Here is a 17,508-nt window from a genome sequence, read left to right on the forward strand (position 1 = left end):
TCTGTGTGGTGAATATGTGCTATTCTAACTGGAAAGGTAATTATTAAATTCCTTAGTAGTCACTTGGCCACGGTATAGAGGTAACTTGATGCTCAGGGGAGCAAGAGGCTGGTGATTTCTTTCATCTAAGCAGCACTGTTTTCTTTTTAAGGTTAATTCCATTCAAAGATCAAATGGAATCAAAACCACTGATTTTGCAAATCCACAGCTAATCTTGGACTAGATTTGCAATCACCAAATATTGAAGAAAGCCGAGCAAAATGGAGTCAGGCCCTTACAAAATACATAGTATATTGAACATATTTTTTTCCCTCTAATTAGCATTCAACACTGAACTCTGCTTCTCTTCAAATTCTTTTTTTTTTTTTTTTTTTTTTTTTTTTTTGGTTTAGGAGTAAAAAAAGACCTTGATATCCCACCCTCTGAGTTGCTGCTATGGGGACAATTGAGAGAGGGGTGAGAGTGGGAGCGGGATGTTGAATTAGGAGGGGTTTGGTGGCTGCAAATCTAGTCCACTTAGTTTTTGTATTGGATGGGCTCATTGCCAGCTTCATTGAGAAGACACGTGCAGATGAGGTCTTCTGTCACCAAAAAGGGTTCACATTTGGCAGAGGGGCAATGGTCTTCACAGGGACTCTTCTTTTCCTGGCCAACATTCTGGGAAATGTGGATGGATGCTGGTGCCATGGTTGGCCAAGTTGGCAGAGAAGTCATTGATGCTGGGGGTTTTGTGGACTCCAGTTAGGCATCGGGCATTGCTCAGGTCCCCCTTGGGATTGTAGGCCCAGAAGTAGGTGCTGCTTGCTCAGTTTCTCAATGGCCTCTTCAATGTACGTCAGACCCTTCTCCTCTTGCGTGACCTTGGTGCTGGAGTTGGGGTGGCAGCTGGTACCATTCCAGTTCTCAGGAATGGGCTTAGGGGCAAAGTCTTCCAATATCTGATGCAAAATGAAATTGGCCACCCAGAGATGATGTCCCATGTCAATTGCTTCACAGGGTCCTATCTGGATTTCCTTCTGGGCAGACATGACCTTGGCCTTCTGTACAAGCAGGCCACACAGTGGTGAGCCTCCACAACATCCCTGCCACAGGCTTTGTCTGCTCCCAAACCACAGCTGTATGGGCCTCAGGGCCCAGGGAAGCAGTTGGAAGGCCAACCAAAGGGGTGCCCACCTGTGCCCGTGAGAGTATATTCCTGCTTCCTTCCAAACCAGGGGCGGGGGTTGCTTACAATGTTAGTCATCTGTTTGCCTTCAATTGGTCTCTGTGGGATTTTGGTGGTACTTGAAGACTCCAAAGAACACCAGATTGTGGGGGTCCTTGCAGAAAGGGTCCCAAAACATGGCAGCAGGGATGAGACGCATGTTACTGTTGGAGCCTTCAGACTGAAAAGTACCAGCGCCATCAAGATGCCACTCAGGCACCGCTTCTATACACTGGAGCTCACTGTCCAAGGTCTGGGTCTTGCAGTGAAGTCATTCTCCAGCACTGCCAATCCAGATACGCATAGCTTGGGTTTTCTCACCCGGAGGAAGAGACATGTCCCCACCTGCTTGATGCCTTTGTTTAAATGGGAACTTGCAAGATGGCCGTGGTGGGAGGTGACCTGGGCGGTGAGCAGGCAGCAGGGGTGGGCAGGTGGCAAGAACGAGGTGTAGGAGGAGAGGCGAGGAGGCCAGGGTGCTGCTCAGACACTCTGCTTCTCCCGTTCTCGGCTCTGCCAAAATTATCTCTTTTTTCTCAACTGGGAAAAGAAACAAGCTGAGGCTAGAAATGGTTTGAATGGGGCAAAGGGAGGGTGTTTATTTTCTATATCTCTCTCTGTCTAAGTGTTCCTTCCATTTCTCCCTGTGTCATCTGGTCTCAAGAAGAAATGCTGATGAGCCTACCTGTCTCCAGATGGCACAAGTGTTGGGTACCATCTGGACCCAATGGTATGTGGTACCCTCTGTACCATGGTGATGATGGCTTAGCGTCAGAGGGAGAGGGAGACAGAGCATGGGTGTGATTTATGCAAGTGATTCAGTCTTCTTGGGCCCGATTCCCTGCAGGACTAACTGGAGGCCAAACTGGGAAGAAGGAAAAGATTCATCCTCATTCCTTTAGCCCCTTTTCCATTGGGAGTGACTCTGACTCTCACCTGCTTAGAATTGAGAGTGCCAAGGAGTTTTCTGGTACAAATATTAACAGTGCAGGAAATTGGCCCAGAGGATGGAGAGGAGTTTGAAAAGCGAAGAATCAAGCCCATTGTATTCTTAAAGAAAAGACTTTGAAAACAAGTCTGGCAACCTGTAGGTCTCAAAAGACCATCTTCTTTCCAGTTTTCCCTTTAGAAAATAAGGATATAAAAAAATACTCATTTGTACACACTTGCTTTGAGAAAAGCCCCTCAGAAATGTATAGTAGTTATCCCTGAGTCGTGGGATTCCAGGAGATGGGTTTTTTCTTGTTTGGATTCACAGCCCGATTTCCCCATGATGAATGTAAATGACAAGATTGTTAGATGCTAAGTGAAGGTTAGGTTCTAAAGTCAGTATGTAAAGAAGAAAATCATGTCCCGTAAAATTACCCACTGGAGATAACTTCCCTACTAAAAAGGGATATACGTGGCTTTGTGTATCTTAAAGTAGTTGCCTTGAATTTAGGGGCCAAGATTTATGAAAAGGTACACATCTTCATACAGCAGAATCCACTCAAGGTGCCAAGCGGAGCTAAGCTTTGTGGGAACAGAAACCAGCTGCTGAGGGAATATCTGTCGTCTCGTTCTTCATTCTGCGAGGCCTCTGCTCACTGAGTGGAATGGCCTGGGGAAACATCCTCAGTCTTCAGATTGCTTTCTTTCTGTCTCCCTCTGTTTCTCTCTCTCTCCTTCCAGGGTGTGGTGAAGGGGCTTGTCTTAAAGCTGGGTTTGCCAGGCAAGCTGTTATATTCACTTCAATTGCATTTTCTAGATCAGTAAAATTAGCATTTTATTCTACAGTGGATTTATTAATTCATTAAATTGAATTGATGAAATTCTAAGATAAATTTATTCCCACTTCATGTAAGATTAGGAAAGCTTTAAGGTGTGGGATGGTTGGAATGGGACAGGTCTAGGGATGAAAGCAGGGCCATTTAGGAGGTCGGGAGGGACCTGCCCACCTTTGCTTGGAAACCCAGCCTGGAAGCTCTGCGCTGCTGCAGCAAGTCATCTGTGAGGATGGTCTAAACTTTGGATCATTTTCTTACTTGGGGTCCTGCTCTGGTTAGCCTGGGGTGGTGGGCAGGAGGAGAGGTAAGTTGGAGGGATGGAGTGGAGTCATTTTTATATGTTCCTCTCTCATCCCCAAGTAGAAACAGGTCCCCATGAGACTGGTATGCCACTGGGAGCTGTCTGGGGTCCCTGGCAAAGGGGACATTCACCATTCACCCAACACTTACTTATTGAGCATGAATTATATGTGAGGCATGGGGATAAGTATGGAGTCTTCTTGGGGGCAACCTATATACCCTCCTTCCTCCCTGCCACTGGGGCAGGAAGAAAGTGACAGAGAAAACACAATGGTGGCTGCTCAGTGCCCTCTCATTCAGTGACCTGTCTAGCCCTATTGATCATGTGGAGCACACCAGTAGATTTAAGACCTGAGTTAAAACCCTTAAGAGTTAAGGGTTTTGGAGTTAGACAGATCTGGGTTCAAATCCCACCTCTGGCACTTGTGACTTGCATGAGCTTGGGCAAGTTATTCTGCTTTTCTAAGCCTCAAGCAAGTTATTAAGTCATTCTGTAAACGGGAATGATACTGAGCACCTACTATGTGCGAGGTACTGGGGAGATGTACTGAGCAATGCTCTCGGTCCAAGAGCCTTAGAGACTGTGGAAAAGACTGATGTTAGTATTTGTAAGTATTTGTAAGATGTTAATGTTTGTAAGGGCCCCAGACTGTAGTGGGGTCTCCAAGAGAAAAGGAAGAGTCTTTTGAGACAGGATAGCAGAGCCCTCATTTGGGTCATTTTCAGGGGAGGGCTTTAAGAGAAGGGCTCTCTGAAGAGCTGCTTTAAGTTGAGAACAGCGGGATGAGAAGACACCAGTCTAGGGGTGTGGGACAGAGCATCCCAGTGGAGGGCAAAGCGTTTGTCCCACCTCCACCTGATGAGACCCTTCTCTTTTCCATCCCCTTCGAAAAGAGGAAGCCCTCTTTAGCTAAAAATAAACTTGCTGAGCCTCAGAAAATCCTGTGACTGCCCAGAGCCCCCTAGAGAGACGATTCCGTGGTTCTAACCCTGCGTACCACACCCCACACGATGTGTGAGGCCGGTGGTCCTCAAACTGCAGCCCCCAACTTCCCTGGCTAATTTTGCCTCCCTGAGAGCGTGTCTCCAGCAAGGCTGGGCTCCCAAGCTGGGCGCCCGCCAGTCAGTCTGGCCAAGGGAAGGAACTATTTTGGGAATTTTTATGATGGAACAATATTTTTTGGGTAAACAAACGGAAAGCTGTTAAACAGGGACGTGCACCCCCGCGCTCCTGGTTCACCTTTCTCCGTGTGGAGGTGTCACAGAGGGAGCACTGTCCAGTGGGGAGAATGTCCCCGGGGCTACCCACCTTCAACACACACCTCACCATTTCTCTCAGGATAAACATCTATGGAAATTGGGGAGGCTGCCCCTTCCCCAAGCCCTACTTTGGATTCTTTGAAAACAAAAGCCCTTGGTGCATCTGGGGTAGTGGGGGCTGGGCCCAGCCTGATTAACCCCTTAGGGCTTGAGGATGGCCTGGCCTCAGAATGTTGGCTCTGGAAGGGACCTTAGAGGACAACTGCCACCCCCTTTCTATCCTCCTCAACAGGTGAAGGAACCAAGGCCCAGAGAGGGGAGACTGCTTTCCCAAGGTCACAGAGCTCATCCACTATAAACGAGGTCAGAATCCCAGACACCAGAATCCTAGTCCTGTTCTCTTCCTGCAGAAACAAGCCAGACCAGTGGTCTAGAAAAGGAAAGGGCAGACTCTAAGTTTGGTATTTTGCAAAGAGGCTACAAACAGTATACCACGGCAAATCATGGCTGCACTAAGTTCCCCCCACCCCCACCCCTCAGTGTATCCTGGGAAAGGACACTCCTTATTTCTGAGGACTAGTCCTTTATCCCAGCCCCACTCTCACCTGGCCCGGCCTTTCCAGGCACTCACCTCTGATTGGCTGTTGTGGCAGCTGGGACTTCGTTACCAAGGGCCCCTCTCCTTGGTACTGGGCAGCTATCCCCGCCCAAGCATCATTCTCTAGCAGTCCTGGCATCTCCTGTTCTACCCCAGGGGCTCCCATCATCCACAGCTGCCTGGGTCTCATTTTCTCAGAGCAGGCTATGGCCATTTTTTTAAATGTCTGATCTCAGGGAAAGACAATCAGGGCCCCTAACTGAAAAAGAGGTCAGTACATTGCCTTCCTCTATTGGCAGAGCTAGGAGGTCACTAGATTGTTATGACAATAATAGCTGCCTCCTTTTGAGCCTCCACAGGCCCTAATAGATATCTTTTCTTTCATACGTACAACAGCCATGCATGGTATGGGTTATTTGTCCCACTTTACAGATGAAGACGCTGAGGGCCAGGGAAGCCCAAGACCACATGACTGATGAGTAAGCGCTCCATCTGGCTCTAATCCGTCAGCTCTCCCCACCAGGTCGCCTCCAGATGTGAGACAGAGAGGCTCTGGCCGGAACCTGTGGCAAAACCGTGTAGCGGAAAAGGCTCTGTTTACAAGCTCCCTTAGACTGAACATTGGAGTTGAAAGAAACAGACAAATAGAATACGTCACCTAAGTTTTGAGTCTTGAATTGGTCAGGAATCTTCTATTTTTGAATGATAGAAATCCAACTCAATCAGCTTATATAAAAGAGAGCTGACCTTCATTTGTGTGTCTGGGAAGTCCGGGGTTACAGCTGGCTTTAAGAACAGCTTCATCCAGGACAGTCTTTCTCTTCCTCCGCCTCTTGACTCTGCTTGGCTTATTCTTCAGACAGGCTTTCTCCACACCATGGTATCAGTCATGGCTAGAGCCCCAGAACCACAGAAAGGGATCATTTTCTTTCTTAGCTTTGAGGAGAGAACCCCAGGATTTGTATTGGCTGGCCTGGGTCATGTGCCCATTTTCTGAGCCAATCACTGTAGCCTGAGGGATGGAGGACTCTGAGCTGCATAGAATGTGCTCCCCAAAGGGAAATGGAGCTTCGGGGTCTGATGAAGGGGAGAAAAGGTTTGGAGACACAGAAACAACAGATAATGCAGGCAGGGCAACTGGGAGAATGTTGGCACCACTGACAAGCAGAGGGCAAAATCAGGATGAAGGGCTACTTAGGAATAACAGTACTAACTATAACAACAGCAATAAGCAACATTTATCACTTTACGGCTTACAAAGCCCTTTTGCATACCTTATTCAGTCCTCATACAACCCTGAAAGGAAGGCAGAACAAATGTTGTTACTGACCTCATTTTACAGATGAGGGGGCAAATTTGGAGAGGATAAAGGACGTGCTCAGGGCTGGCAGGTGGCAGGTCTGGGTCTCTGATGGTGGACTCACACTCATGTTCTCTGAATCCAGGTTCAGGAGGGAAGACATGCTGAGGGTCCAGTGCCTGGCATCCCAAAGGCAGATGTTACACACCTGAGCATGTCACTCTGGGATCATTTAGCTTAGTGTGATCCCCTGCAAGGTGTTACATGCCATGTGGGCAGGGATCTTATCTATCTAGTTCACTGCTCTAGCTTAGCACCAAACACTGTGCTTGGCACATAAGAGGAGCTGAATACGAAGTGATCCAGTAGTATCCTGGGGATGGAGGGTAGGGACCAGAGCTGGAGGCCAAGGACTGAGCCCTGGAGAGTGAGTTCGGGAAGAGCAAAGGAGTGGGAGCCTAAAATGCAGTATGGTTGGCCCCAGCTCCAGACAACCTTCACCAAATGCACTGCAAGCCTCACATCTGCTGGGTGGACCAAACTGGACAGTTCGGATCTAGAGACTCGGAAAATCTCATTGGTGCAACTGGACTGGGCTCATATCACGTGAGTCGTGTCTTCTGGGGCTTGTCTTTGCTGTGCCTAACTGCACTTCTCTTTAATTAAGTTCAAGTTAAGTCCATCAAACTCCATTTATTGAGCACCAACTACATGCCACACATTGTGCACCAAGTGTATGGTGATAAGTAAGACATAATTTTAAAGATGATTTTACTGATCACTCGTTTGTTTAATCCCCATCACTTCCCACATGCTACGTTAAGCACTGGGTGGACAAGGTTTGCTGAAATTCCTTTTTTTTTTTTATGTAAATATACCACAACACTTTTACTGATTTCTTTGTGCCTTGACTTGATCCAGAAAAAATCAAAGTGGCTTGCAAGTACCACAGAACATAAAATAACATAAATTAGAAGTAGTCGTAGGGAAAAACAAAAAAGATATAGGCAAAAAGTTGAAACCAAAATGCAGAAGATTTGCTGAAATTCTTATTGTAGGTACACATTTATGCCCAACTGATCATAATATTTACAATGTGACACGTGATTTGATCTGCATATAAAAAATTGTTTTGGGATTATAGAGATAAAAGTGGCTAATTTTTGTTTGAAAGATTCAGGGAACTCTTGATTAGGAGATGTTATCTGAGCTAGACTAACAGAAAACAGGAAAAGGTAAGTGCAGGATGTGCTTGGAGGATGAATGGGGAGCTGCTCGGAGTGGGGAGCGTCCGTGCACAGTGGCAGGTGGTGGGAAATGGAAGATGGGAGGGAGGCTAAGCTTGAAGACCAGTCCAGGGATTTCCATTTTATCCTTAGATGCCCTGGTCCCTTGGTAGGGAATCCTTGCCTGGTATGTGTCTGTATTTTGCCATTTGGACATCTGTTTGTTTCATATTTTGTTCTCTGGTCAGCATGTCCTGTTAATGTTTGTTGCCTCTTAAAATGTGAACTCCTAGTGGGCAAGGCCAGTTTCCATGCATTGTTTTTTCATGCTGAGCCCAGTATAGTAGGAATCATAACCAGGTCTCCCGGGCAGGAGAGGCTGGCCACGAGCTCTACTGTGTGACTGAGGAGCAAAGGATAATCGGAGCTGCTGAAACTGAGCTGTCCCTGGGCTTCCCTCATCTACCACCTTTGGGGTCACCCATGATGTACTTACTGGAGTGGCCTGGTGTCTGCTGATACCAGTTTCCCTTCATCTGATGACAGAACTGAGTTAGAGCCAGGCGCATGCCCCCCAGCCTCCCTTGCTGCTTGGTGTATCCACACAACTACGTTTCAGCCACTGGGATGTGTATAGAAGTGACCCACATTTGAGCAGGGGGTGAGGACCACTCGAGAAGCTATCTTGGACACAGCCATGAAACTGTGTGTTGAGGATGGCAGAGACTATCTCTGGCATTGGGGATTATTTTGAAGCCTCTTTATTATAGTAGCATAGTCTGTACCTAAATCTGTATAGTAGAGGGGACTTTGAACATCTAGTTCTTTGTCCTGTGGTCTTGCACAAGTCACCGCATCTTTCTAGGCCTCGCTTGTCACACCTGTCAACTGGGAACATTAATAACTTTTTCCTTGCTCCAAGGCAAGCATCTAAGAGTTGAGGATGTGGCTGTGACTTGAAAAGTTCAGGGGGAAGGCACAGGTGCATGGGGAGCATCTTCAGGGTGAGTGAGTGATGGTCTTCTAACACGGTTGATCACTCAGTCATTTTCTCTTCAGGAGGTTTTGAGAAGCTCAATTAAACGGCTGGATCAGCTGAGCAGAGCTGAGGAGGGCCCTGCGGGTGTTCACCATCAGCCCAGAATAATTCTCCCCAAACTTTGAAGTGCTCAGAAAGCACAAAGTTTGTCTTGGCTGTAATGGGCCAGACCTAAGGAAGTGATCTGGGTCGAAAAGCTTTTACAAAATTGTAAGTCATGGGACATGCTGAACCCAGTTAAACCTCATTAAAACGCCATGGCAGGTTGAGTGTTTATGTTTCGTGCTCATGAGGTTTTAATGTTTAAGTTCACATGAAAAACGTAAGCACGAGATGAAATAACTGGCAGCGTCTGGGCCACTATTTGGGGACGAAGCGTACTTGATGGTGACAGCACTGCTGACAGAACACACTGCCTCTGAAGTCCATGGAGGGCCCCAGCTCAGATGGGACCCAGGCCTCCGGCTCCGCTAACCCACCCGTTAACACAGTCTGCCTTTTCTCCTGTAACCCGGTGCTGGGGACTGGTGCTTGCTCTGCACACCCCTGGTTGATTTATGATAAATGAATGACAGAACCTGTGCGATTTGGGAGAGTCAGGCAAAGAGCCAAGTGTAGGGGCTGGTTGGGGAAATTGACTAGAAAAGGAAGGCTGTGCAAGAAAGAAATCAGACAATGCATTTGAAAAACTGGAAACAAATTCCTTAAACACTTCACAAGAATAGTAAGAGAATAGTTAAACAGATTATGGGCTGATCACACATTCTGTTTATTTTTTTTAAAAAGTATTAATTGTCTCCTGTGCATCAGGGTCTTGTGTTTTCAGGTGGGACAAAATTCCTGACTTCGTATTATGCAGTTATTTAAAATGATAGTTATGAAGCTTAGGGGACAACATGGAAAATGCCTGTGATATTAATTTAGCAAAAGATGCAAGCATCAACATTTGTGTACAGTACAATGACGGCTAGATTTTAGGAAAAAGATAGATGTAGAGGAAGATGAAATGAGAGAAAATATGACAAGGAAGTCATGACTGTTATGGCCAACCTGTCTTTATTTTCCTAACTTCCTGTGCTATAGCCGTATTCCATTATATAAGCTTAAAAAAAAAGATTTTTGAAAAATAAGAAAGGATGTTATCTGATCAGGTGACCCTCCCACATTAACCACCAGGTCCAGCAAGCCTTTACACTGGACCAGCTGGTCTTCCTGTGCCAACCGACTGCTGACCTTCTCCAGGTGTCAAGCTCTAGTCTGAATCATAGATGCTAACGTTTGGGAGGGGCCCGGATATGCAAAAGGGCACCCTTCTTGGTGATGGCAAGTCCAGCAGCTCTCCAGTGGAAACGGAGAGGCCCTCAATCCAGCACAACGTGGGGGCTGGTATTTCTCACCACTCTCAGGTCTTGGGCACCCATCCATTTAGGGCATGAGATGAAGGACTTGGCCAGCTTCCCACCTCGGGGATGGATGAGCCAGGCGCAGCCTGCCAAGCCACCGCCAGGCACTCACAGCTGTGCCTGCCCGCCTGGAGAAAGTGAAGGTTCCATCTGGTTACTCCAAATCAGCCTGCCTAGGGCGTGACTCTGGGATGTAACATGGAATCAGACAGACCCGATTTTGAAAAAGACTTTACAAATATTCAACTGAAGAACTACATGAACATAGTTAGAAAAATGAAATTCTACTGAACGGCTTATAGTTAAAAGCAGACCTCTGTTCCACTGCTCCTTGGATTCAGTCTTACCTCCTAGAGACTGGCTTTTAATTGTTTCAGTTCTTGGTTCTGTCAGTTTCTTTCTATCTCCAGTAATATAATATGCTAATCCTGCTGTGTTCTGGTGGTTCCTCAGGGTACTTTATCTTTTGTCTCCCTGCTCAGATAAAGCAGGATTTAACTCATCTGTACACTTGAGTAGACATGGAGAAGCACCATTTAGATGATGTCTTCAAAAATGGACTTGCTGCCAGCTGTGGGAATAGTGGTCAGGAGACAGCCGCCAGGTGCCAGCTTCTTTAGGGTCAGCCTCAGAGGTGCAGAGCCATCTGGCCCAGGCCACGCCCTTTCTGGGGCAGCCTGCATCCAGCACATCCTGTGAGGGAGTAAAGCCAGGCTATTTCTGATCAACATGGGACTCAAATGGTGAGAGCGCTTACTTCAGAGCTCTGGGCTGGTTGGAGGAGGCTTTGTAGGGTCTGCATTGCAGTTTGACTTCTCCCTCTGCCAAACCTGCTTCCTTCCCATTCAGTTAGTAGACATTTGACCCAGGCCAAAAGGTCCTTGAAATTTGGTCCTGTCCAAAACCATGTGGCATGGAACAAATATGCTCTTGGATGTTTTGGATAGGACCAGATTTCAAGGACCATTTGGCATGGAGCAAATGTCTGTGGACCAAATGTCCTATGGATATTTTGAAGACCAAATGTCCTGCAAGGTCCCACCTTTTCATAGGTGCCCATCCTAATAAACAGCATGTTCCCCCAACTCTCTCAGTGTCTGCTTCCAGGGAACCCATCCTGTAACAATTGCCCCTGTACCTCTCCCAATTTTCCAGAGTGTATCAATTTGTATGTACAGTGTCAACTTAGCAGGAACTACATTTTCCCAAATTTTCTGCCCGCCCCCCATGGTTCCAAGTTAGGGTTAGCCATGAGGAACGTTTGTGCAAAATTTGGAAGGTACAAGCGAAGCAACAGGCATTTTCACTCTCTGAAGGTTGGCACAGGGCTAGGTGCCATTGCTGCTCACATCTGTCCCTGACACGTGGCTCACATTGTGGTCCTGTATCCCTTCCAGTTCTCCTTCAGCTCTTCTCTGTCCTGGACTGGATGCATGTGCAGCTCCATGATGGGGGCATCCGCTTATCTGAAATCACCTACATCATGGCGATTCCATAGAGGTCCCAGCTTGTCCTTCCTCTTCCTCACTTCCATCTTTTCTTCTCGACTGCTGGTTCTGCTGACCACAGGCCCAACACGAGACACAGAGGCAATAGTCTGGCATAGACTATTAAATCAGGTGCCATGACTGTGGAATCTAATCCCCATAACAGGTCCCTTTTTCTTGCATTCTAACTGCTATAGTCACTATTTGTGGTTCCTCTATTGACAACTTTGTTTTACCAGCTCTCCAGCATATTGGACTCTTTACCCTATAAGGTTGGATATTAGTATCACTCTCCCAGTCTTCCCCTCTCACCTCTTCTATCAGCTATCTTTAAATTTCTACATTGTCAAGTGTGTTACAATTATATGCTGTCCTAAAATCATAGTGAACCTTTCCCTTTTTTTTGTTCATGGTCCATTCTAAAAGTTGAAGACCAATAAACAGCAACTGGAATGGTGTATTTTGTGTGGGTAAATGGGCACAGGGCCTGGTGATGGTCAATGGTCATAGTCCTTTCCCTGCATGCCAAAGGGCAGACAGCTGTGTCACTTAAAGAACACTATTCTTAGCCCCAAGATTAAATAAATATTCTTATTTTATGCACCATCATTTGCTCAAATGCATCTTACCTCTTATGTTTCATTTTTGGACTACAACTTTCTTGTGGTTTGTTTTAACCAGAGTTTTTTTTATTGCTTTCTTTTTTCTCTTTGGGCAAAGAAAGCTAGGTCTTTGCCATCATGTACCAATTTCATCATCTAGATTTTTACTTATTTTATGTGTTTCTTGGATCCATTATATTCTTCTAGTAGTCTTTCTCTTTGGGACTCACTGATCTTTTATTGAACATCAATTTCTTTTGAGGCATGCTAAATGGCTGAGTTCTGGGTAATTCCACCATTTCTCGTAGTTTCACATTATCCTTTTGTTCCCCTAATTTTCACTCCACTTTTGCTGAGGTACATTTTCATTTAGTTTATCCATAAGGCATGAACAAGAAGGAAATATCCAGTACAGTTGACCCTTGAACAATGTGGGGAATAGGGGCACCAACTCTCCCTGTGGTTGAAAATCCATGTATAACTTCACTGTCAGGCCCCCACAACCACAGATTCAACCAGCGATTGTGTAGTACCATAGTACATATACAGTGAAAGAAATCTGTGGTTATGTGGACTGTGCCGTTAAACCAGTGTTGCCCAAGGGTCAGCTGTACCTATGTGAAGATTTAGCTGTGTGACTTGGACAAGTTTCTAACCTACTTTGTATTTCAATTTCCTCAATTACAACTTGGGGATTATGTCACCTACCTCATGGGATCACTGTGGGATTATATGTGATAACATTGGTAGAGTGCCTGATCCTTGGTGCTGAGCAGTTTGGTTTATTTCCTTAATTAAGCCACTTTTTGGCTAAGATCTTATAATGCTCCCATTGCCTGTGGAATAAAGTCCAAATTTTTTAGCATGGCCCAAGGCCCTCCATAATTGGATCCCAATTGACCTTTTCAAATTTATTTCCTATTACTCCCTTCATGTACCTTGCACCCTGCCAAACCCTTCTCCCTGCACACCTGTGTCTTCCAGTCATCGGGCCCTGACTTTCTGTTCTGTCTGCCTGGAAAGCCTTTCTCATAATGTCCGTGTGTCCAATCCCATTTCCTTCTCAAGTGCTCCCTCGGCCATACATCCTTCCCTGGTCTCCAGCTATAAGCAATCTAGCACTCTCCTCTGGCTTTCATTTCTTTCTACTGGATATTCGGGTTGTTATGGCCACACACTTGGCTGGCTGCCTGTGGACAGACCAAACCCTTCCAGTGCTTCTCTGCACCTGGGGCGGCCACAGTGGTGAGTGATTCTCTTTCTGCAGGCTGGGCAGAATCCAGGATACCTCTCGGTAACGTTTTCAGAGAGCCAAAGCACTGCTGCTTCCTTCCTCTCTCTGTCCAGTGCAGCCTTCCTCCCCCATAAAGAGCCCTTCCCCACCCTCACCCCATGGAAGGGCCAACTCTACTTTTAGGGAAACCACCTATTTGGTGAGGTCTTATGGCCATTGGGAAAGCGCTCTGCCATCAAATCTGTCTTCTGCTGGGATTTAGTTAAGAGAAGAAAATGCACATACCCCTGGGAGGCATATCACATTAAGTGTAACTTATTAACACGGGCATTCATTCCCTCACTCCCTCAAACATATTAGATGACTCTGGTGAGCAGGCACTGTGGAGGGCTTCAGGACACAGGGAGGAACCACATCTAGCTTAGATTTTTTTTTTTTTAATTTTTTAATTTTTTTATTTTTAAAATTTTTATTGAAGTGTAGTTGATTTACAATGTTGTGTTAGTTTCAAGTGTATAACAAAATGATTCAGGGATATATATGTGTATATATATATATATTTTTCAGATTCTTTTCTATTATACATTATTACAAGATGTTGAATATAGTTCTCTGTGCTATATGGTGGGTCCTTTTTTAAATCTATTTTATATATAGTAGTGTGTATATGTTAATCCCAAACTCCTAATTTATCCCTCCCCCCAATCCCTTTCCCTTTTGGTAACCATTGTTTGTTTTCTATGTCTGTGAGTCTATTTCTGGTTTCTAAAGAAATTCATTTGTATCATTTTTTTTAGATTCTACATATAAGTGATATCATATGATATTTGTCTTTCTCTTTCTGACTTACTTTACTTAGTATGATAATCTCTAGGTCCACCCATGTTGCTGCAAATGGCATTATTTCATTTTTTAAATGCCTGAATAATATTCCATTGTATATTTATATCACATCTTCTTTATTCATTTAACTGTCGATGGACATTTAGGTTGCTTCCATGTCACAGCTAGCTTAGATTTAAGATCACTTTCTAACCATGAGGTCCAGCTGAGAACAAGATGGGAGCATCTGAGGGTGAGTAGAGAGTTGGGATGTAGATTGGGATGTGCAGAAGGAGACTGTGAAGGTCCTAGGGGCTTGGGTAGAAGAGGAACCACAGAGTAGTGGGGAACTTGACACAGATTTTTCTTTACTTCACAGTTTAGCTCTCAGGGATGGTGGAGCCCAGATGGTCACCAGCTGAGGCAGGAGGTTGGGGAGAGGGTGGAAGGGAAGGTGATGTAGCCTCTGCATGCAGGGTTCTACCATCCTATTCATGAGCCATACTCTCTCCTGACCCAGGTGAGACCCAGAACAGCTCCTGGTGATATTATCTTTGAGGGAACCACAGAGAAAGGGAAAGCCCTTAACTCACCTGGTCATTTCTCTTGGGTGAAATTTCTGGCCATTTCTTTCATTTTCAGGATAGGCATGGGAAGCATGGGGAGGGTGGCCCAAGCCAGGGCTCATCCCAGGCCCTACTCTTCAGACCCTGTCTCTGTGACCTGGAATGATGCAGAGGGCATCCAGCACTGAAGGTGTAGAAGCTTGGAGTCGTCTGTTTCTGAGCAGACGTTGTAGCTTATTAAAGTTCGAATTCCGTCCGGTGGTCACATCCTGGACTGGCTGCCCCCTGGCATACAAAGCTCCTTTTGTAGCAAGTGGGACCAAGGGAAAGGGAAAGCTGAGCTCTTAATGTAGGCAACTAACTTCCAGCGTCTATCAATAAATTTCTCCCTGGACCTTTCCAAAACAAAGCTTTGCTAGTGTGGAGCTGTGGGGCTGTGAGAGCTGGCTGAAGCTTGGCAGTATCCAAGACCCAGGTTGTCCTTGCCCTTGGCCAGATCCAGCGCAGGGGAAAATGAGGGCTCAGGCAACGGGGTCTTGGAATCCCAGCCCTCCTAATTAGGCTTTTGTGCTATCTGCCCTATCCCGGAGGAAGACTATCCAGGAAACCCACCCACACTCAAATCAAAGACCCCAGTTTCTTGTAGCTGGAAGGGGTCTCAGAGATAGCAAGTCCAATCCTTCTATTTCACTGGGGATGGAGGTGTGCATGTTGGATCTCTGTTATCTACAGAGATAGTGACTGGGCTGGGGCTAAACTCCAGGTGTCCCCACACCACATCAGGAGATCCTTTTGCTTACACCATGCATGGCTTTTCTTCTGGGAATGTGTATGCTTCAACAAAAAGACAAAAGGAATAGGACAATAAAGTCTAAAGAAGCAGCTGATGATGGTGGAAGCTAAAACAAAGCAATTGGCCTATAGGCCAGGGCTGTCCTTGTTCTCCCCACATCATGCTATAGACCACAATCTGGAGACCCAAGGAAGCTGTGGTATAATTTCAATAGGAGTCCAAAGGTCTGAGGACCAGGGGAGCTGATGTTGTAAACCCCAGTCCAAGGGCTGGAGGAAACCACATGAAGAGATGGTTACCAGCTCAAGCAAGGAGGCAGGAAGGAAAAGGGGCAAATTCCTTTTTCCTTTCCAGCCTTCAGCTGGATTGGATGAGCACCCCCCCTCCCTGGGGAGAGCAATCTACTTTACTGAGTTCACTGATTCTAATGCTAATCTCATGCAAAACACCCTCAACAGACACACCCAGAGATAATGATTAACCAGCTCTCTGGGCACCTCATGGCCCTGTCAAGTTGGCATAAAATTAACCATCACAGTTTCCTTGCTTTTCACCAGTGTCATAAGTTTGCTTTTTTTTTTTTTTTTTTTTTTGTCCTTCTCCACTGAATCTCAGATTTGAAAAGGAATCAGCTACAGTTCCTCATCCCCATGGTACCTTCCACACATACCTAGGGCTTCCCAGTGATGCCAGGCCAGCTTGTGTGGGAGCAAAACCATGGAGCTTATTTATGATGCAATTACAGTTACAGACAAATACCTGCTGGAAAGTTAAACTTCAGCCAGTTGTTCCAGTGCCATCACAGCAAAGGGGGACTAAGTTGATATATTATTTCAGGGACTTGGGTACATTGGGGAGGCAATAGAACCAAGTCATTTAGAAGATAGTCAATGGAACCAAATATAAACCTGGGTTCAAGTCCAGCTCTGCCATGATTTACTGGCTCTGTGTGAACAGTTACTCAACCAACTTGTGCACCAGTTTCCCTATCTGTAAATTGGGGATAATATTAGGGTGGTTTAGGAGGATTAAGTAAATTAATCCATGTGACGTATTTAGAACAGTGTCAGCACATAGTAAATGCTCATATATGTTAGCTATTATTATTATTGGAAAAATAAGTGAAAACGATAAACATCTGTTGAGTGTTTGGGTGAGGTATCATGGATGTCAGGAGCTTTGGGAGCTACAAGGAGTTAATAAGAAGAAGACATGGGCCCTGCTCTGGAGGTGTTTTCAGTCTATAAGAAGAGAGAAGATACTAATATGTCAAACAGAAGGGGTGTCATGTAAGTGAGACCAATAATAACAACTGAGTTTTGAGACAGGAGATTGGATCCCAGAAGAGGAAGAACAGAAATCAGGCCAGAATCTGGGCATTCTGAGATCTTAGAGATGGGAAAATTATCTTGAGTAATTTGGGGCAGTTGCAAAGTGAAAGTTTTTTTCAGGTTAGAGCACTGTGTGTGTGTGTGTGTGTGTGTGTGTGTGTGCGCGTGTGTGTGTGTATGTGTGTGTATACACCCACTCACAGAAAGAAAATCCTCCCTTTTCTAAAGAAAAAGAAGAGAGAGAAAGGAATATTTCCAGCACCTCCCTGTAACCTCATTCCACTAGGCGGCTTCAAGAATTCATTAGCACATAGGTTATGGCACCTTTGTTTCAGCAACCCCAGCTCCGGAGACCTGGAGGAATTCTGAGAGGCCAGCTTTGCCTGCCAAAGAGGGAAAGAGCCAAGCGGAGATTTCCAGGTCAGAGCAGAGATGGGCACCTACCCCTAAGGGAGTGGACTGGGGACCCAACTTCCCAACACCAGAAGGAATACCACCCAGGGGCCATTTACATGGAGGCTAATTGATGTATAAATTACTAAGCTAGTGTTGTTTTCTTAAACAATAACCGAGGAAA

The 17,508-nt window shown here is 45.8% G+C and overlaps 1 pseudogene; it reads right to left on the reverse strand.

Annotated features, from left to right (window-relative positions):
- Positions 1-444: 444 nt before the first annotated feature.
- LOC102505118 lies at positions 445-1,165 on the reverse strand (annotated as a pseudogene).
- Between the last annotated feature and the right edge of the window lie 16,343 nt (positions 1,166-17,508).

Source organism: Camelus ferus, chromosome 6 (assembly GCF_009834535.1).
Source record: "Camelus ferus isolate YT-003-E chromosome 6, BCGSAC_Cfer_1.0, whole genome shotgun sequence".
Lineage (NCBI taxonomy): Eukaryota > Metazoa > Chordata > Mammalia > Artiodactyla > Camelidae > Camelus > Camelus ferus.